Raw genomic sequence first — 11,422 nt, forward strand, 5'->3', positions numbered from 1 at the left:
ATATATAAAAAAGAGAAAAAAGCCCCCCCTCTGCGAACATAATGAAGCAACTCAAAGTATTCTCACAACTAGGACTTTTCACTTTGGCCCCCTTGTGGCGGGTCACCAAACTCATTTCACTCTATTCAAGGCACCCGCTTTAAATTAAATTAATCTGAAAAAGAAAAGGACTCGCAGACTCTCGAACTGGACCCGGGACTCCCACTGTACTGAGTGGAATGAGGCTACGGGATAAATAAAAGGCCCTCTCGATATCAGTTGGGACGTTGTCTTATTTCTGCACCAGATGAAGATGGTTTAGGAGCAGTTACACTCTCCCCCCATGCCGTCGGCCTGATGGAGACAATAATGGAATAGGACTTGTGGTTTTTATTATCTGAACTGGGGGCATGATTAAGAGGATGGCCGGGACCCACCACCACCACCACCACCACCGCGTGCCGAGGCCCCCAAGACGCGCACCTGGTCCGCGGACCGATATCTATGCCCTCAGGAACATATCAGTTCTGAGGCACCCAGGTGAGATCCAGTTCGTCGTCCAAGTGAACGACCATTGGGGAGTGGTAGCTCGCGCTGGTGGCAATAGAGTAGTCGCGAGATTCGACAACACCACTTTACAATACTTCGACCCCGTGGTGGTGAAGGAGAAGGACCATCATGTGACTTTCGGCTGGTTCCTCAAGAAGGTTATGCTCCAGATGGGAAAACTTCACAACTCCAAATTGCCTGGGAACTGGATTGGACTCTACGAGTTCAGAGTCATCTACGAGTATGACACCAACATGGAAGAACTCATCTTCGACTCCAGGGATCCCGGCAGCTTCAAGCGGGATATTTTCCCTCGAAGACTCGAAGGTCTGGGGATGTTGAAATGTAGAGATCCGCACATCCATGTGATACTTTCCTAAATTAAATGAAATAATTGCGACCACAGGTCTTTGTGCAGGACGAAAATATCAGATTGGCTCATCTACATGAATTTAAGATGGCGCCCCTCAAAAAATAATCCCTATAGCTATGTTGTTTGGGATCTGGGTTCTTTTCTGAATGGATGGCCGGGGGCATTCCGAAGAGACACCACAGGTGACAGAGGAAGCAGAGAGGAAGAAGAGGTCGAAATTCTTGGACCGGTGCAAGGAGAATGCTGTCTGCGCCTTCTACAGGCAGATAACTTCACAGTGTCGTTCTCAAATAGCTGTGTCCTCTGCCACTATATCCACCACTACCTACCATATAAAAAAGACTAATATACACACATACCGGTATGTAGTATTATTATCTTATACATTTTATACTTTAACTCGAAATAGCAGCAAATTGTGAGTGTGGATATTGTTTTCTCATGCCAACAAAGCTCCTTTGAATTGAATTGATATTGCCATTATTAGTATTTCTCTTAAAAGGTAAACATTTGGGACATTGTTAACTTTGCAATGTGACTATTCCCACTCAGTCAGCCTGACCGCACTACTTCCATGAAAACACACAAATCTTTCTGATCCTTGAGTTCGCCGCACATGGTGAGCTATACAAGGCGCTGCAAAAATGGAGGATTTTGACGAGCACCGCACTTGGAGTTTGGAAGCACTCGAAGTCACTGAACGGCCCTGGGTACCACCCGTTTCGAATTTGCACATAATGCAGGAGTCAGCAGCGCAAATGCTTCCAAAGTCCAACACTGCACAGAAAGTAGCTCATAACATGTCTATGGTGGATTGTTATGAAACAAATGCTTTGCAGATTGAAAGAGGATAATTCAAGCTTTCCCTACAGTTGCAATGTTGGTGAGTTTAACGTCGTTCAGTACCAAGAGACTTCGACCCTACCAATGAATCACTGCTCTCCAGAATCATTGGCATTGATGGACAGTAACTATGGACGTTTACTTGTGTACTACAGTACATTTTTATTTATATATATATATTATATATTGTTTTGCCAGCACTTGACTCACTCCATCTGCTATTTTCACTATTTCTGAAAATGTGTTTTTTATTTACATATTTTGGAGAAATGTTCTATATTTACTGTAAATACAGCAATGCATTTAGACAATTTGTACTTTTGAATACTGGTACGTGAGTAATTATTTATTCCAGTACACATGTTAGATATTTCGGTTAAATTCTTATCGTTCACCACTACGAGATGGGTCCTAGTCCATTGAAGTATTAGTATTAGTATTCAGGAGGCTTCCCGTGTGTGTCTCTATAGTTGTTACCCGGTGTTGGAAGCTCACTACCGAGACAAAATCAACACGCTGATTATGATGCTCCGTCATCGGTCCTGCCCCAATCCCGAGGAGCATTGGGACGCTGCCTGCGCTCTCGCGCAACGTGACCTCGACTACGCCCTACTGCCCAGGTGACCAAAACTCACGTCCCCACCGCCTTTTGGACCCCTCTTCCTCCCCCACCACACCGGGGACCGTCCCCCCCCCCCCCCCTTCTTCTCCTTCTCCCCCTCGTCCTCCCCCCCCCATCCCTTCAGTCGCCACCCACATCGCCACGCCGTCCACGGCCACCTGAACCTCCCTACAGATCACCTCATATCCAACCAGGACTTTCACCTAACTAAAATGCCACTGTCCCTGTTCCCCCCCCCCTCCTCCCCCCCTCCCATGCATTATTTTTGTTCCTTTTCCCCTCAAACTCTCTTTCTACATCACCCTCCATCCCTCTCTTTTTCCACTATAATAACTGACAGGAGTCCTTACTACAACAAGGCTAACAAGACGACCACTGCCTGCCTGCTTCAAACGTAAGATATCCACCCTTACAAAACCACTCTCATTCACTCTCTCACACGATTTCATTTGATTTAATTCACTCTATTTAAAAGAAAAAAGTCCCCCCTCTGCACCATAATGGAGCAGCTCAAAGGATTCTCACAACAAGGACTTTCCACTTCGGCCCCCTTGTGGCGAGTTATTTTTCTTATTTAGTTTTTGTGTGTGTGTTCCCCTTGCAAGTTGATTTCCTATACACTGCCCTGTCAGACCATTTCGCTCTCATAGAAAGAAAGGAAAGCGGACCGACTCTTATAGAATTTCATTTAATTTAACCTACTCCATTTAATACTCTAACAAAAGGACTTGTAGATCGGCTGTTTTTGCTCTCGGTCTGACTCAATTCACTCTATTTAAGTTACTCGGTTTAAATTAAAAGAAAAGGACTTGTAGATCGGCCTTCTTGCTCTCAGACTGGACTCAGGATTCCCACTGACACGAAACCAGGATGAGTATTAGTATTAGTATTATTTTACAGTAATGCTTTCATCTTTTGTTTTCAATAAATTTCAACAGTATAGGCATGTTATTTTGTAAAAATATGCTTTCATATTTTGTTTGTAAATGGTAGCCTACTTATTTTGCACATCAGGTATTATTACATATTTAGTTTGAAAAAATTAAACCACCAGACTGTAAAAAATGAAATTGAAAAATAAAAAATATTGACAAATGCAAACCCTTGGGCGAGGCACTTGGGACGAAGAGTGGATTCTCATGGAGGCCTTCTCATGGAGGCGTGACATGTCTGGGTGTTGTTGGTAAGACATCCACTTCAAAGTGTCCTCTCTCCTCTCCACTCATCCACTGGAGGAACCGCATGCTGCTGCTGACCCAGAGGTGATTTGTGATGTTCTTCCACACTGCAGTCCTTCATCTTGCAACATCATGCCATGCCATCCATCTTCTTGGTGAGAGCTGAGGAACAGTTTTTAAAATATGTAAAGGATTACTTACTGTACACACTAGTAGTGTGTGTTATTGTGGAAGCCGCACAATTATTCATATTTTGCCATTTTGTGATTAGGCCTATAACCGAAGCAAGCTACACTTTACACTAAAGTTACTCACCGTCACCACGCAGGACTCAGGACACTTTGTCAACCAAACTCAACACGCCAACAATCTCTCTCACACGATGCGTGCGCCACCGCGGCCGGGGAAAATGTTTGTTCCAGGCTCCATGCAGCTGAGGCCACAACACCGTCCACGGCTACTCGGTTCTACTGTAGGCGACACGTCCTCCAACAGAAAATCTCAGTCACAAAGCACGGCTGCCAATGTTAGGCCAATGTCCGCAGGTTGGCAGGGCAGGGAGGAAGTTCTTGCCAGCTTGGCTTCGGTGGGATCAGCCGTGGTGTTGAGCCACAACTCCCTTCAGTCCCTTGTGTGCCAGCTCCAATTTTTAAATGACAAAATGAAGGTGCTAAAATGCTGCCAAACACCATAGTCGCCAGGGATATGAGGAGGCGGCCACCACAGCCCAGGGCGTTTCAAACATGCATGGACACTGGACAGACATGCTCTATCTATAAAGATGACATGGAAGAAGACACTGCTGGCGTGGAAGAAGCTCGGGACGGGGACAAGGACGTTCCAATGTGAGGCGGCCGCCAACGCAGACATTGCTGTCTTTGAAGAAGTGTTGGATGCGGAGATGGCGGATGTCAAAAGGCTCATGGAGAGGCACCGACGACACCAAATCAAGCCTGATTGAATGGCAGGTTGTTCCCTGGCCACGCACATAAGTGGCCTAGCTGGCTGCACTCATTTCCTCAAGCCCAGATCACCAAAACACTGCTGCTGCGGCGTGCTGCCTGTCTCCCAAACCTTTCTACCACCTTCTGCAACCCTCCAACCTGTGTGAGTCCAAGAACCACCAACGTAAGTTTGGATCATTTAGCCACTGTTTGTTCTCCCCTGGACAGTGGGGGTTAATGAGCACACATCAAGGGACAATGTACCACAATGTATTATGGACTGCACATATATGTTTTGAGCTGTAGCTCGACCACTTTAACTGTTGGTTCTGACTTGAAATCCTAAGCAGTGCATTTAAGTTATGTTTATTGATTATTTAATATATTATGAAATGTTTATCCTGCTTAAATATAGTTTCTCACATTTAATCCTGAGTAAGTCTGACGTATACTTATGTAATCTTATTTGATGCTATAAGTATTATATGATATTCTGATTTATGATTTTTATGAATATGATTTATTTATTATTGCTAATCTTGGAAGCATCTGTACTGGATGCATGCCATGATGAACCTCTTCCACGTTAAGGAGAAGTGGCTCCTGGCTAAGTGTCATTTATTTATTTTTCAAATCAATAGTTAAAAAAAAGAAAATGGCCCCATATATATATATATATATATATATATATATATATATATATATATATGGCTGTTGCCTGTTGGGCAGAAACCATATCTCCATATTTTAACTTTTTGTGTTTTTCGTAAATTAATGCCCTACTTGATCAGCAAGTGCGATTCAAGCTTGTAGATCTACTATTTTTTAATCCTCAATTCAATTTTCACACTCTCTTCTAGGTCGCCTCCAGTCATCCCGGTTCTCCATACATCCGGCCAGCTTGTTGGTGCTTTGCGCTCGTGCATCTTTCTTGAGTACATCCACATATGTTAGTATGGGACGTCCTTGTGATCTTGGTGCCTCTGGTAGTGTCCTGCGAGTCACAATAGTATCTAAAATAACAGATATGCAAGTGCGTTTCGAGCTTGTAGTTCTGCTATTTTTTTAACTTTTGAATCCTCAATTAAATTATCAATTCAATATTTCTTGCACTTCAATGTATGAAGCGAATTTGCTTAATTTACAAATGTCTCCCACAGGATGCTGCAGCTGCCAGCTTCACCTGGACTTCAGCTCTGATCCAGGACCCCAACAACCCCCAGGCAATCAGGATGGTTCTGAAAAGGGCTTCGACCGAGCACCTTCAAGTACCGGTATGTACATGGTGGAACACTAGTACACTAGATTTGTTTCTCACTTTACTTGAGTGTGTCCATTTTTCAATAGCTTAATACTTCTGCTCTACTACACAGCCAGATATTGTACTTTTTTACTCCACTACAATTATTTGAACATTTTAGTGACTACTCGCGCTGGTGGCAATAGAGTAGTCGCGAGATTCGACAACATCACTTTACAATACTTCGACCCCGTGGTGGTGAAGGAGAAGGACCATCATGTGACTTTTGGCTGGTTCCTCAAGAAGGTTATTACAATTATTTGAACATTTTAGTGACTACTTTGTAGATATGTATTATTATAGGAGAAGGAGAAGGACCATCATGTGACTTTCGGCTGGTTCCTCAAGAAGGTTATGCTCCAGATGGGAAAACCTCACAACTCCAAATTGCCTGGGAACTGGATTGGACTCTACGAGTTCAGAGTCATCTATGAGTATGACACCAACATGGAAGAACTCATCTTCGACTCCAGGGATCCCGGCAGCTTCAAGCGGGGTATTTTCCCTCGAAGACTCGAAGGTCAGAGGAAAAAAATGCATTAACCCTATTCTATACTTTGTATATTCAAACAATAGCAGATCTACAATCTCAGTGAGTGAGCGTACTGCCTATTTCGGGAAGTCTACATAACTACATCATTTTGTCTATAAGAAAATTCAAAGGACTTCAATTTATTTAAGGAAATTGTCTCAAGTTACAATTGTCTACATTTCCTCACACAGGTTGCTCAAGACAACCGGACCTGGATGTGCAGCTTGGTCCACGATCCCAAGAACCCCAGGGTTAAACTGAGCACGGTGCCAGTGACTGCCTCACAGGGAGAAGCACCCCGACAGCCACAGGTGAGTTGGTGCCTCCCTGCTTGACACTCAGCATCAAGGGTTGGATTGGGGGTAAGTCCCTGCGACATACTAGCGTCATGTCCAGGGGGTGTACTTGTACATCAAGCTGCCTCACGCTACAGAAACAGGAGATAGGCTCCTGCCCTATGGGCCTCATGGCTCGGCAAGGCTACTTACTATACATTCTCTCTGCATTCTATTGATGTGACTATTTACCTTGTTGTTTATTTACTGGAGTTCATGCTTACACTCCTTATTCCCATCTCACTCTTTTTGCATGGGGTATGCGGCACGTCCTCCAACAGAAGATCTGGCAAAGCACGGCTGACAAAATTAAGGAGCTAAATGCTGCCAACACCTAGGCCCTTTCTGAAACCAGTCCCTTGACTTGAAGTGCTTTCGGGAGGTTCCCTCGTCAGGAAGTGCCCCTCCAGCTGAATCAAGTTCCCTTGATTAGGGTGCTGGGTATAAAAAACTGTTTGGAAATACACTCGCCCTCCTTGTGCAGAAACAGGAAACAGACACCATTTGTTGCCATGGTTACCATCATGCAATTGTGTTACCTTTTATTTTGTTTGTAGGCCTACAGTTATATTGCATTGCATCGTGTATGTTTGTGTGACATGTGGATTTCATTCATATGGAAAAAGGAAATACAGCGTGACTGTCAAAAATGACATGTCATATACATCCATGGTGTTTATAAATCATTGTGTTAAAAGTTGTTTTGTTTGTGTGGTTTCATTTATAGTTTTTCACGGTGGGGTAAATAAAGAGCCCTTGTGAACATCAGCTGGAGCGTTGTCTATTCTGCATCAGATGAAGATTTTTTTATTTATCATTTATTTGTGGTGGTACTTCCATTTGTAGGTTGCGGTTTCCATGCGGACAGAGAGCAGGGCTGCACAAGGCAATCGAGTCTAGATCGGCACAGACTCGCTCTTGAGGGCTTTATAAGCCACTTCCACTCAAGGCGGCTTGGTTTCGGACGACACTTAATATGGCGCAGCCTCGCGTGAACGTGCATATCGAGGGCAAGTGTGTAGGGCGAGTGGCGAGGAGCTGGTTTCAGAAAGGGGGCTAGCCTTATTATCAGACTGTAGCTTTCTTGAGTGGGCGGGATCTTTGGGCTGGATCCAGGCTAGCCAATACCATAGTCGCCAGGAATATGAGGAGGAGGCCACCACAGCCCAGCCCCAGGGCGTGTCAAACATGCATGAACATGTTCTATAGATTTAAAGATGACATGGAAGAAGACACTGCTGGCGTGGAAGAAGCTCTGGACGTTCCAGGTGAGGCGGCCGCCAACGCAGACAGTGCTGGATGCGGAGATGGTGGGTGTCAAAAGGCTCATGGAGAGGCACCGACACCAAATCAAGCCTGATTGAATGGCAGGTTGTTCCCTGGCCACACACAGGTGTGGGAGGCTATATAAGTGGCCTAGCTGCACTCATTTCCTCAAGCCCAGATCACCAAACCACTGCTGCCTGTCTCCCAAACCTAAACCTCCACCTTTCTACCACCTTCTGCAACCCTCCAACCTGTGTGAGTCCAAGAACCAACGTAAGTTTGGATCATTTAGCCACTGTTTGTTCTCCCCTGTACAGTGGGGGTTGATGCGCACACATTAAGGGACAATGTACCACAATGTATTATGGACTGCACATATGGTTGAGCTGTAGCTCGACCACTTTAACTGTTTGTTCTGACCTGAAATCCTAAGCAGTGCATTTAAGTTATGTTTATTGATTATTTAATATATGATGAAATGTTTATCCTGCTTAAATAGTTTCTCACATTTAATCCTGAGTGTAACGCCCAAGACCCTATACTTGGGTGATACTGGTTGCCGAGGAAGTTCAGACGTGTGATCAAATAACTGATGTCCAACAATGTCCGTTGAGTAGAAATTAAACTATATTTATTAGCTGCTAAAGTCCTATACTTTGTCATACAAAATAAACATAATATAAACCATCAAACGCACAGGATAGGATACAGATCATCAGCCCTCATGAACCTCTGCCACTGGCAACACCTGAGACTAATTGGGGCCAGGGTTAAATACCCTCCCTCCCTGTAACCATGGCAACATAGATTGGCAAATTGACAGGAATCATGGCAAACAATATGGTGGCTCAAATGGCTCTTACACTGAGTAAGTCTGACTTATACTTATGTCATCTTATTTGATGCTTTAAGTATTATATGATATTCTGATGATTATGATTATTATGATTTATTATTGCCAATCTTGAATATTAATTGAAATATTGAATGCTATTTATTTAGATATTGGATATGTTTATAATTCCAAATATTGTATATTTTTGTTTACTTTGTACAGCACACTCATCAATGTCTCAGTAAAGATACCACAAAGGTTCTCTGTCTCTGCCTCCTCTCCGTATATGGTCAACTGCCTGACCCGGAGTGACCATCACCTGTTCACCACTGTCAGTCACTAACCTGAACTATTTCCGAGAGACACAATGTACAATAAGAAGTTGTTTGTCTTCTTTGATGAATTGAACATGGTGGACCCTCTTGTAAACAAGTGTAATGCTTAATTGGGCCGTCCACTCACAGTTAAGTCTTTTGTATTGAGTTTGGGCTTGAAATGTACTGTAATTCTGCAAACTGTTAATATATATTTAAATCAATCAATGTTGTCTTAGAAGACACATCGGCTGGTGTGTATGCTCCCTGCTAGAGCGCTCGCTCCAAGTGGTGGGCATGTGGTTCTTACTACTTTGCTATGATTATTTTATACCTGTCAACTACTGCCATCTACAGACCAATGGAAGGTAGTGCAGTTGTGCTGTGTTTTGTGTGACCGGTACGCTTCATTACTCTTCAAGTTGTCATAATGCCCCCCTCCCACACACACACTGGTCCTGCTGCCTATACAGTAGCTACATTAAAATACCACATGATGGAACATCGTAGAAAAACACTCCCTCTCAAAGCCCTAAATTACAAACTTTGTAGTAGTTCTCAACCATGTTTTAGGGGGAATCAGGGCCCACTTGTGCATTTTCAGAGAATGTTAGGATCTTTGTTTTTATCTTGAAAATTTGTGCAAAACAAGATTGCTGCCACTCAAAATTCGGCACACGTTCACACTTCACACCCCAAATCAAATATGCCTGCACATTTCATTATATCTTTGAATATCGTTTAAGGGGACATTTTAAACAGCTTTACTTCTGGGAGAAGATGGGCGTCCATGGGCATGCCATGGCTGAATTCATCGAGGGTCCTTTACATGAAAAGGCACTGGACTAGTTCAATAAACACTTGTAAATCTCTGGATAAGAATGTCTGAATATCTATATGTATACATATGGAAAAATGAAGGCAGTACGGTTAACAGTTCGAACTCAGACAGTGTAGACATTTTTCTACACTTGATATGGCCAATCTTCAGTTACTGGAAAGAGCAACATATTATATTTCACAGTAAAACCAAAGAGAAGGAAATAAAGAGATGAAGCTTTATATATGATCATATAAAATGCATTATTTATTAAACAAAAGATTAAAGCATTGCTGTAAAATAAATAAATAATATTAGGACCCATCTCGTAGTGGTGTCTCGTCCGATAAGAACACATTCATGTGAAAATGACAAACAAAAGATTAAAGCATTGCTGTAAAATAAATAAATATTAGGACCCATCTCGTAGTGGTGTCTCGTCCGATAAGAACACATTCATGTGAAAATGACAAACAAAAGATTAAAGCATTACTGTAAAATAAATAAATAATATTAGGACCCATCTCGTAGTGGTGTCTGTCGTCCGAAAAGAACACATTCATGTGTACTGACATAAACAACATAATGAACAACACTGACATAAACAAAAGAAGCATTACTGTAAAATAAATAAATAATACTAGGACCCATCTCGTAGTGGTGTCTGTCGTCCGATAAGAACACATAAGAACACATTTATGTGTACTGACATAAACAACATAATGAACAACACTGACATAAACAAAAGAAGCATTACTGTAAAATAAATAAATAATACTAGGACCCATCTCGTAGTGGTGTCTGTCGTCCGATAAGAACACATTTATGTGTACTGACATAAATAATACTAGGAGTCCAGGACCCATCTCGTAGTGGTGTCTGTCGTCATAAATTAAAATGACAAATAAATTAAAATAAATATTCAAAAAATGAGTGCACGAGTAAAACGTCCATCAACGCCAATGATGCTGGAGAGCGGCGATTCGTTGGTAGGGTCTCTTGGCACTGATGCAGGCAGACGATGGTCCCTGTGCAGGTCCCTGTGAGGAAACATGTGTTAGTGTTAGTGTCATGTCCATTGTCCAGCCTTTCTCAACTACAATACCTTGCCAATTAAAACCACAGGAATAAAGCATAGGGTAAGTTATGTCTCACCATACCTAAAGATACGTATTCAAACAATATAAAAAGTCACAAAATGTTCAAAAATAATTATTAATTTATACAACTACAACTCAACATTGTATTCTTGTTTTTATTTATTTTAATTTCATCAAGGAGGGAGCATACCAATATGTACATATTGTACATAAGACTTGATAGTTACACAACTATAATACTCATCATGTGATATCTGATATGGCCATCACACTGTTTATACGTCGGTAAGCTCCCTCCTTAATGAAATGAAATTACAATAAGGATAATTGTTGCCACGACAACGGGAAGCAACGAGATAAATACGACGTAAAGACATAAATAAGACGCCTAGGTCGGCCACAAGGCAGATTAAGATTGACATTGGTGATACT

This window comes from Protomyctophum bolini (genome assembly GCF_963924005.1).
Source record: "Protomyctophum bolini genome assembly, chromosome: 18".
NCBI classification, from domain to species: Eukaryota; Metazoa; Chordata; class Actinopteri; order Myctophiformes; family Myctophidae; genus Protomyctophum; species Protomyctophum bolini.